The sequence below is a fragment of the Lycium barbarum genome, chromosome 5 (assembly GCF_019175385.1).
Source record: "Lycium barbarum isolate Lr01 chromosome 5, ASM1917538v2, whole genome shotgun sequence".
In the NCBI taxonomy this organism is placed as follows: domain Eukaryota; kingdom Viridiplantae; phylum Streptophyta; class Magnoliopsida; order Solanales; family Solanaceae; genus Lycium; species Lycium barbarum.
The window spans coordinates 31,848,309-31,859,812 of NC_083341.1; positions in this window are offsets into that span (position 1 = coordinate 31,848,309).

An 11,504-nucleotide genomic window follows, 5' to 3' on the forward strand; every position below is an offset into this window, starting at 1 on the left:
TTTTGAAAAGCTAGACTAAGTAGTTGGTGTACACCTATTAAAATCGTGACTACATTCATTCGCTTATCTTTGTACTTATGTTTTGATTCTAAATTGTCATTTTGATAAGTCCTAGAGCTTATAGAAATGAATATATACAATTTATATTGTATCTGGATTGACAATTTGATGCATACATTTAATAGTGCTTTTCATGTTCAACCGCTATTACAAGGATCTAATCAATACTTACAAGAAGAATTTATCATTTTGGTTTCTTCAAGTATTACTGCACAAAGATGTGTAAATATTGCTTAATAGATAATAATCATATAGTATGAAAACTATACATGATTATCTTTGTACATCAATTACATGTGTTTGCAAATGAATTTTCATATAAAATTCATATGCATAAAAGTTACTACTCCTTTGTAAATTAAGTATTTTAGAATAGTAATTCTATAATTTATAGGAGACATTAAGTCAGTTAAAGCATTTTGAAGGGTTGGTCCATGACTCGAATCGGAATTTATTGAATTCAATTACTCTATTGCAAAGTAATTAAAAAAGTTGGCAGCGTCTGAGTATATGATGATTCATGTGCTATCAAGATAAATTCTAAAAATGCAATATTAACACCAATGACATTATTAATATTTGCAGCGAAAATTTTGATCATGATAAAAGTTACTTAAATAGCAAAAGACACACCAATATATAATGATTTATATACTAAATAAGTTGCCTTATCATTACTTCTACAACATTTAAAATTTTATAGATATTTTTAAAATATTCTAACCTTAATAAACTAATAAATTTTTTTAAATACTTCAAATGTTTGTTTATAAGTACTCTATATGCATTTACTATATGTACCTAATTAAATTTTAATCATAAAACTTTTCTAATAACTCAAACGCATCGCACGTGTCCAGAACTAGTGCTTAAATAAACATAAAAGAAGGTAGGAGGAAACTAGAAGCATGTTTGAAGGTTTCAGCACATGTCAAAGCTAAAAGGAAATACTCCTCCTACCAAAAGCCTACAATAGGGGGTATGGGATATATCATCTCCCAAGGATCCACTCCCAGCACATATCAGGGAAGCATAAAGACCATGTATACAAACATATCAACATTGAGAGTTAATATAAAAAAGTGCCAATGAGTCAAAGCCTACAGATGCCTATAGTAACAATAAAGAGAATTAAACAGAAAAGTGTAGGAACCTGGTCCTTCAAAAAAGACAATAATGACCTGTAAACAACATCAGCACAACATATGGCTAAAAGAAGCAATCAAGATCTATTTTCCTCAAGTACAATCATGGGAATCTTGATTCTAAAAAATTGGAGGATACTATATTTATGGAGCAGGACTCATAGAACCCCCCTCCCCCCCCCCCCCCCCACTCCAAAAAAAAAAACCCAGAAGAAGCCCCATGAACATTCAAAATCAGGTGAAGAGAGAAAATTAAACCTGGAGGATGAGACAAAGAAAGAGAGTTGAAAACTGTGCAGCATCCACTCCCGTAAAGAAGAAGAAGAAGAAGAAGAAGAACAGTCTTGACAAGAGACACACTACAAAAAGGGGCACCAGGAACTCACTTCCCAAATATCATCACTTGGAACCTGGTATACGCAAAAGGAAATAGAGCAAGAGGATGAGGTGCGAAGAATCAACCATAAAGTAATATCAATGTGTGTGGGAAGAAAGAGAAATTAATAGATAGACAGGAAGAAGACCACATAGACTTATGATAATCAAATACTTTCAGAGAAACCACATGGAGGGATCGATTCTCTGACATATAGTAAATACTTACACCATGACAACCTATCAAAAGTATACACACATAAAGAAACTGGTCCAAAGAAAAAGAGTACTGAAGAAGCAAGGAACAATACAAACCTGCATTGATAGAAGAAACAACTAAGGAGAAAAGATAAACTGAATACAACAAACTTCTCCACCAATTGGCTATGAAAATAGAGTGCTCGAGAAAGATCTAAGTGGAAAAATATCTTACTCAGTCTTATATCTTTACTATATGCACTTATGGCATGGACAATCAAGCACATGCAACACGTATAATGAGAAAACTAGTCAAAGAACTTGGTTCTTATGACTATCAGGTATGCACCTCCTTTCCGATTGAAAGTTGCATAAATATGTCTATGTTGCCAATCCATCTTAGTCAGCCACATAAGAAATATCTTCCAGAAAGAAGCCAACTTGAGTTGCCTTATATCAATACCCAAGTTCACAAAGCCCCTCCTTTGTTTGCAAGTCCATATCTGTTGGTCAATAGACACTGCAACCCGCATTAGATGATCACCAATAGAAAACTCTCGAAGTCACATATGTTAAGAAATTAAAATATTTGTTACCATATAACACAAGCAGTGACCCAAGGGAAAGGATAGGATTGAGAGTTTGGAAAAAGAAAAAGGAGACTCAGAACATGGAGAAACATTGGAAGAGCTAGTGTCTAGGGGGTAAAGGGATTAACAAGAGGGAAGTTTTCAATCTAGAGTATAAATAAAATGGTTGTCTCAAAATAAAGTCGGTAGGTATGAAGAAAGAAGAAGACGAGGATGATTTAGAGGGACAACTACATTGAACAAAAAAGTACCAAAGGCGGGATATACGTACCGACAAACATAGGGACTTTCTAACCAAATTGAGTTTAAGCAAATAATCTGGTCCTTATCCCTTCCCTGTTTATACCAAGACCAAATCCTACCAAATACCGACCAACTTGCATTTCATTTCTTTCCTGGCAGTGTAGAATGATATGTAACAATATTTTGTTTAGGGTCTTATGATTTAAATTGGTGCATGTGAATATTCCTCTAAATGTTTTAACCAAATTAATTTGTCAGAGCTCTTGTACATGTTCATGATAATACATCCCGAGTGGCAATGAGTTTGATATTGATCAAGTACACCGGTTCTTGTTGAAACACTTATTTTTGATGATGTCAAAAGTAGGAAAATTCAGTTCATATACAGATCATGTACCAACATCAAATATATCAGGCACAGACATTATATTGACCACATCTAGATTGAAGTTGGTCCAAGATGTTATTAACTTGAAAGCTGCGCTTATCCTAGTTGCCAATTAGATTTTTTATTGTAAAGGAACTGGTTCTTACATATAAAAGAACTCAGTTCTATTAGAAGGCACTGACTGAGGAGTGACAGGGGAGGAAAATAAATCAAGGTATAAGGTTAGAAAAAAATAGAGATATAAGGTTAGAGAACAAACGTCATGAGCTGTGGAACCTGGTCCTTATGCATATTCATAGGAAAATATCATCTTTTCAAGTTCCAAATAACGTAGCCCCTGAAGGGTTGCAAACTATGGAAGGTTAGTCCCTAAGTGAGATTATTTAGGCTATCAAAAACATGCCTAGTCTTATGGATGAACAACTTCTAGCTTCCAAACCTCATGTAGTGAGCCTTTATTGTATCAACATGAAGCTGTAGTGTTAGAACATAATGGAGCTAGTTCTACAGGGGAATATTGCCAGCATAGAAACACAGCCTAAGGGGAATGATTTGATTTAGAGCTGAAGAATATTGCATAAAGTCGATCAAAGGTCACATGAAGATATATGAAGCTGCTATGTGTTTGTCATCATAAAAGGGGGGGGGGGGGGGGGGGGATGTTTTGGTAGCTGCTGGCTCAATCAAAGATTATGAGCTTAAAATAAAGTTTGATGACTTGACAACTATGTATCTAATGACAATCAATGGAGACATAAGAAAGGATTCATTGAAGAAACATATATCCAAACAGATCTCTAAAGGATTCAGTGAAGCAGATATATCAACTAAGGAACTGCTCAAAGTAGTTAATCCTTACTGTCACACAAGTAGAGACTGAAAAGCTATTTCATGCCGACATTAAAGGAGACATAAATATTGACTGATTCCTCTTTGTGAAGAGTTGAATTTCAAGTTATGGGAATATTTCCATAAAGTACCATAAGTTGATAAACATGGAATTAGCATGGAATGCTTTGCCGATGCACACACAGGAAAGAAGGAAGATTCAAGTCCAACAACGATTGAATTTCGGGTACAATTAATGAAACCAAAATTTTGTTAGATTTAACTATTCAACGCCGACAACTACTTCTATATAAACAAAAATGATCAAGCTTTGGAGCTTAGCCATAACTATAAATTACAACATTCCAATGAGAGACTAAAGTGAGAGCTGTCAACACTGTCTTAGAGATTTAACTTCAGACAACGAAGAAGTCGAGCATATCAAGAAATTATCATCAGGTTCTTTAGTTTGTCATATTTAAGTTTTGTTGTGGCTTCATCTATTTGCCATTGCAAGTATTGTATAAAAGGTGTTCTTTGGTTAAACTGTTGTCATAGGGGACTGTTCAAGGAACAAGTTCTTATGTTATATGTAACCTTTACAAGGCATCTGATTTAGTAGAGAAAGAGATTCACCTAAATTCTATAAGTGATACGTCGTGGTTTTTTACTTCCTTGAGCAAGGAGTTTTACACGTGAAATTTCTTGTGTTGATTTATATTCTGCTGCATTACTTTCGTGCGTAACTGTTCTAAGAACTAGATTCTTAAAGTGCATAGGAGTAGTTAGATCCTAACAAACATCCTGAGCCATATTGAAGGATCTTCAATGACTAGATAATCTTGTATTCTGATTTTCCGCCATTCATAACGTACTCGTTTAAAATATGGTGATCTTGATTGGACTTCTTGTACTACTGGAGGTGAAACCATCTTTCATGTGCTCTTCTTGTACTACTGGAGGTGAAACCATCATTCATGTGCTAGCTTTGTAGAAAGATCTAGATCTTGAACCACTTGTTAGGATCGGGCGACTACCTCTTTGAGCAACTATGTAAGAACGTAAATCGCAGAATAAATAAATCAATGCAAGAATTTTTGCATGGAAAACTTTCTGCTCAAGGGTGGAGAAAACCATAATAGTTCTGTTATAGGACTTTACTAACTTCCTTGCAATATCTAAGGAATTTCTTCTTAATAGTCCCACCTCTACCCACTTAATACTCAATACTTCAATGACTCTACCCAGTCAAAGAATTCCTTACAACTCGATACCAACTAACACCTATTATACAACAGTAGCAAAGGTAAATAGACGGATCCACAACTAGAACCTAACTATTACAACTAAATAATTTAATGATAAATCTTGATAAGCTCGGGTTATTTGTCGATATGTATTTTGCTCTTCTTGAGACTAGGTGTTGACTCTCCTCAGTCTTGCCTCACATTGGAATGATGTGATTGTGGTTAAACTCCAAAGCTTGTTCGTGATGTGTTTATACAAAATTAATTGCTGCTTGTCTTGTTGAATCCAACCAAGTATTGGTTTTATAATTTTATCCAAAAACAAATCATTGTTTGACTTGGATTTTTATTCTTTCCTTGCATGTGTGTCGGCTTCCCTTTCCTACTTCAATGCTTAAATATTTTCATAACTTGAAATCCGACCTTTCATCAATAGGAAAGATTCAATCTTCTGTTTCTCCCAGCTGGCATGAAATTACTCTTTGATAGTCTCTAGTGTTGCATGATAAGAATTAGTTATTTTGAGCAGTTCCTCTAATAATGTGACTACTTCACTAAATCCTTTGGACATCTGTTTGGACTTTTAGTTCTTCAAATGCCTTCTTTATATCTCCCATGATTATCTTTGAATACATTGTTTGTCAAATCATCAAACTAACATTTTAAGCTCAACATCTATTATTGAGTCAGTACCTACTCAACACTATCATCATAGCACCCATATGCCCTCAACCATAAATCCCAACCAAAACTAGTGTGACGCAACAAGAGAGGTACCACGTTGATGACTCATGATGGGTGGATCGAAATCCACACGCACCATCACGATCATATCAATCTCAATAGTCCATAGTTGAGTATCAAACAGACTCTCAATAATCTCTGTCATTGTATCAATTTGGACACTTAATAGTTCTCGGCACTGTATAAACCCATATTCTCACGACACTCAGTATCCACTATCACACTCCTCTTTCGTTCCCCGCTCTATTAACACACAAAAAGTTTTATTATTATATATAAGGGGTTTTCCATTTAAAGTGACGGTATTTAGAAGGGATTAATTGTTTTACGGAGTTGCCACATGGAATTGAGTTTTGGTGTTCCAAGTCACCTTATGAATGCCTAATCAAAAGGAAATGATTCTTTTATTATTGGTTTGTAAAAACAAAAGACTAGGTAAGGAATTCTGTTGACCGGGGAGAAGGCATTAGGCATTCCCCGAGTCCCGTGGTTCTAGCACGGTTGCTTTATCGGCTTAACTCACTTTTGGATAGAATTATGCATGTGAGCCTTGAAATTCTTATGGCCTGCCTTTTATTCGCTTTAATACTTATTTTATTTATAACGTATGGTGTACTGGTAGTAGTGCTTTTCAGCCTTACCAGGAATTTTGATTTGTCTCTCGTGCCTTTGGAGGCCTTTATTGATCGTTCCCACTTCCTGCGCCTAAATAAATATCTAACGTACTTAAAGTCTACCCACCTTAATTAATCCGGCTTCGAATATTTGAATTTATTAAAACGATTTATTGGTAGCAGCACTTTCTGACTTCATATCAATTATCACTTAAACTAATTAATTAACTCCTAAATTCTTTTGATTTGGCTCATAACCCAACAAACTCTCTTTCGAGTATTTCTTTTAACAACGGGTCTTGAAGTCATTCACAACCTATCTCGCTCTCTTACAATTGGTTTTTGCACTCTTTTCTTTTCCTTTGACAACGCGATTTGAAGTACTTCTCATCTCATCTCGCTCATCTCACACTAATAATTAATCCGGGCCTCCGATTTAGTCTAGGCCTCACTCGTTATTTAGATAAAAATGATAAAGCTATAAGAAGTATTGAAAACTATTAAAGGAATTTTTTAAACAAAATAAATACATGAAGCATTTGATGAGAATGGCTTGAATATATAAGAAACATAATGTTACACCCCGTAGATTTGTACGTTGAGATTCATAAGTGTTGATTGTTTTAAGTATGGACACTGGAGTTACCTTTAAGAATATATGAGATTATATGCGCCAATCTTATGGTTATGAGGGTTTAAGTTCATATAAGAAGCTATGGAAGGATTGAAGGGCAAGTGAAACAAGGAAATTAAATTTGTTGGAATTTTGAAGAATATATGAGGGGCAATTTTGGCCCAACTTGGAGGAAGAATATCTTTTAGTATATGAGGGGTTTTGAGGTAAACAAAAAATCCTAAAATAAAGTTCGTCGAGTCTAGTTTCCAACGCAACAAACCGCGCGTCGATACGATGTCGGAGTAGAGAATTATAGACGTTACAAGTTACGCGGGCAGAGCCAGGCGCGCTGCTACAGTGCCGCTACAGTGCCACCGACTTTAGCACACTATATAAGGGGCAAGACCCCATGTTTTCTTCACAAAAATTTCCCAAATGCTCTAGAAAGCTCATCAAATATATGAGACCCTATATATCATATAAAAGTGAGGATTTCGAGTAATTTCAATTTACGGAGTATTAATCGAGGTCCGGACAACGAGTAGTCGCGATTATAGTTTCATTTTGTGTTGGAGTTGGCTTGGAACCAAAGTAAATCTTGAAGATCTTCCTATTCTAGCAAGGATAAGGTATGAATTTCTCTTTCTTAATATCAATTTAGGAATATTTACGAGAATAAGGGTTATGGATTGTTGTGTTTGTGTTGTTGAGCATGGATTCAGAATTGAAGATAGTTTGGATGTAATTGTACATGTATATCTTATAGAATCTTAATAATATTGTGTTGATGTTGTTGGTATTGTGTGGGAATTTTTTTGGTATTTGGAGTAGGTAGATAATATAGGGGAGATGCTGCCCAAATTTTCGAAACCCAAACTAGTATTTGATAACCAGTACGAGTGAATTAATGGGAAGCATGATAAAGGTATGATTAAAAATGTATTTCTCGCCATATAGGTTCAAATGAGGGGCGAGCCTCGGAATAAAGGACCCCTTAAGTGGTGGCATGGCGAATAAGGTACGTAAGGTGTTCGTTTCTCTCTTTCCTTGGCACGAATCCAACTAGAGTATGAATATGAGCGTTCCATAATAAAATCACTCCATTCCTATGTCATGTAGTTCAACTCTTAATGTCTTAGTTATTTGATTGATTCTTGGTATATTATTATGTTCATCATCGTTAAGTTATTTCTTTGGATTCGACACGAATTTCATAATATAAATCGGAGGTTACCGACCTTACGTCACTCCGATAAAGTTGTAGCTTTCATATGAGCTCTCATGCATGCTATTTACATTATGTATAACTAACATATTATATTTATGGATCGGGCCGTACATTCTTCGGCACTAACATTTGATATTTATGGATCGGACCGTACGTTCCTCGGCACTAACATGTGATATTTAGGGATCGGGCCGTACGTTCCTCGACACTAACATATTATATTTATGGATCGGGCCGTACGTTCCTCGGCACTACTATATGATAAATATGGATCGGGCCGTATGTTCCTCGGCACTAACGTATATGGATCGGGCTGCACGTTCCGCAACACTAACACTTATATGATATACATACATATATACATGTGCTTACTTACCTATGATGTTAAGATTCATGCATTGCATATTGTAAGTTCTCAGATGACAGGTTACCTTTGCTCTATTTATATTCCCGTCCTACTTATGTTATTGCTTCTAGCCTTACATACTCAGTACTTTTATCCGTACTGACGTCCCATTGCATGGGACGCTGTATTTCGTGCTGCAGGATCTGACAGGGTTATTAAGGAGCGATCGCAGTAGGATTTTCCAGCTTCAGCGGTGTCAGCAAGTGCCACTACTCCGGACTTGCTATCTTTTGGTACTTATCTGCTAGTGTAATAGATGTTTATATGTACACTCTTAGAGGCTCATGGACATAGTGGGGTATGTAAGTATTGTATATGGTCATGTTGGCATTGTTTTGGTCTGTGATACTTTATTGTTAGCCTTGTCGGCTTTATGATAAATGTTATGTTGTGGCGACCTTGTCTGTCCACATAATTACATATGTGGAATGATCAGATATTTTATGTTGGGCTTTTTCTGCGTGCAGGTGTTCTTTGAGTTATGGTATGGGATGTTCAAAGTAACTGTTAAGTCAGGTGGTTTTCGGCCTACGGGTCGGAGCCCGTCATACTCGTTAGGGTGTGACACATAACTGCACCTAAATGAATTGTTAAAAAGAAGACTTCAGTTGCTTGCAACCTCCTTTCCACGAAACCAACAAAATACATGGTAATCCATTAATTAGTTTCCTTTCTCGTATTACTCACAAAGACCAAAATCCGTTTAAAAGTTAAACCTCCTTATTAAGTACTGCTTAAGAAAATAATAATCATATAAGAAAATCACCAAACTTATGTACTAAATACAAACTCATAAGTTGTTTCAAGACGTAGATTAATTATTTTAGCTAGCTCTCTATAGCTAATTTAGGAGATCCACTAAATTTCTAACACCATAACAGCGTCTCATCAATCAAAACATATATGGAAATAGGTCATGCAACACTTTCATTTGGACAGATATACGTAAAACTAGTTCTATTTTTAAAAACAATTTGCATTGGCAGCTAACCAAAACAACAGCTCAAAAAGAAAACATGCATTGTATAAAGGTCCTAACTTTAGATCAAAATCAGTACATTCTATTACACGTTTGACTAAAATCAACAACTTAAACCTAACTAAACATGAATACATTACTGAAACATACGATACATCACTAAATTAAATAAAGCCATTTTATTTACAAAAAAAGAGTACGAGAAACCAAGAATAGCGAAGCATTCAGGAAAAAGGAAAACATTACTGAAACAACATAGTAAAGAGGAAAAGAATGGACCTTTGTTATTTTAGAAAACTACTTGACAACGGTGCCGACCGGAAATCTCGAACGAACCTCTCAACTAATACATATCCACTGGGGTGATTTGGGTGTTTGGACGGACGAATTCATTTTGGAAACTGTCGTTGGCTGCTTAGCTGCTAGTGCCTTTTTTTTGTATATGAACTCTTGGTATTTTCTTTTCTAACTAGCTGCGGCTGATTATTTTTGCTTCTACGTGAATCTTGTGTGTTGATTAGTGTCTCTCAGGTGATTGTGGTGTGTGGTGGCTGATAGGTGTGTAGGATCTTAGCCCTACGGCTGATTTGTGTATATTCTCTAGGTCCTCCATTAGGTTTCTATATTTAGCTATTTATAATGTTTAGGTGTAAGGTTTTGAGTGTGTTTTCTTTTATTTTCTTTTTCCAAAATGCCCATGTGGATAGAAATATCTTGGGAAGGAATAATTCCAAGTAGAATGTGCTTTTTGTATGGATGCCATGGAATTTTGACAAATGACAATATACTATTGGTGTTTTTTAATTGATAAAAATACTATCCTAATTAAAAAAGCAAGATTAAAAATACTCAATTACTCGATAGTTATTCATTACAATCTTTAACTTGGAAATTAACTAAAATAGATAAAACATATTTTTTGGGAGATTTTCTTTCTTTTGTCGCAAATTAAAACAAAACTTCTATTCTAAAAATAAGACTCTTTTTACGGTTTTCAATTTCTCTAATAAAAACCAACTAAAAAAAGAAATAAAAATTAAAAATGTCAAAGATTAGATTAAAAAGAAAAATTAGTCAATAAGACAGTGAAAACGTTCCAGGAGAGTCAGAAATCACGTGTCTGCAACCACAGCAGTCAAAACATATAAAAAAACAAGTAGCAGTATTGTAATAATACAGTGCGTGGCAAGTATAACTCAACATATGAGGATCAACGTCTATAGAGATTTGTGATGCACTTCTAGCATGTAAATAGATTAAGTCATCAACAAGGCATATGTGATATGCACATATAATCACGACACATATATGACAAGTAATGCATTCCAGTTGGCATTCAAGTAAGTATGGTAGCCACCTGGTAACCATTTATATGTTCATGACTTTATATATACGCTACCCAACACATATAATACAATTAGAACACTATTAGTTTGTAAATTAAACCTTCCCAAATCTCTTTTCCACACCTGGACGCGTCCAAATGAATTAACTCTAGCCAAAAAATATATTTAATAAGGTTAAACAATGCTATTGAATTCAATTTCACAATTTAATACGTGGTCTAGGTTAAAGTCAATCAAAAGTCAACCCCGAACCTGCATTATGAAACTTCAAAATAAATTACAATTTCGGGTTATCCATAATCCCACGAGTCAAAATCTATAATTAAATTTCCGTTTTGAGTTCATTTACCAAACCCTTTGCCAATTTTAGGGCTTAGTTCAAACGTTAGCAATTTTTATTTAAAGTTCATGTTTTTAATAGCTAAATCTTGAATAAAAAATGTATATTCATCACGTGTGAGTGTAGAATCATTATGTTGAAGATATACGATAAATCC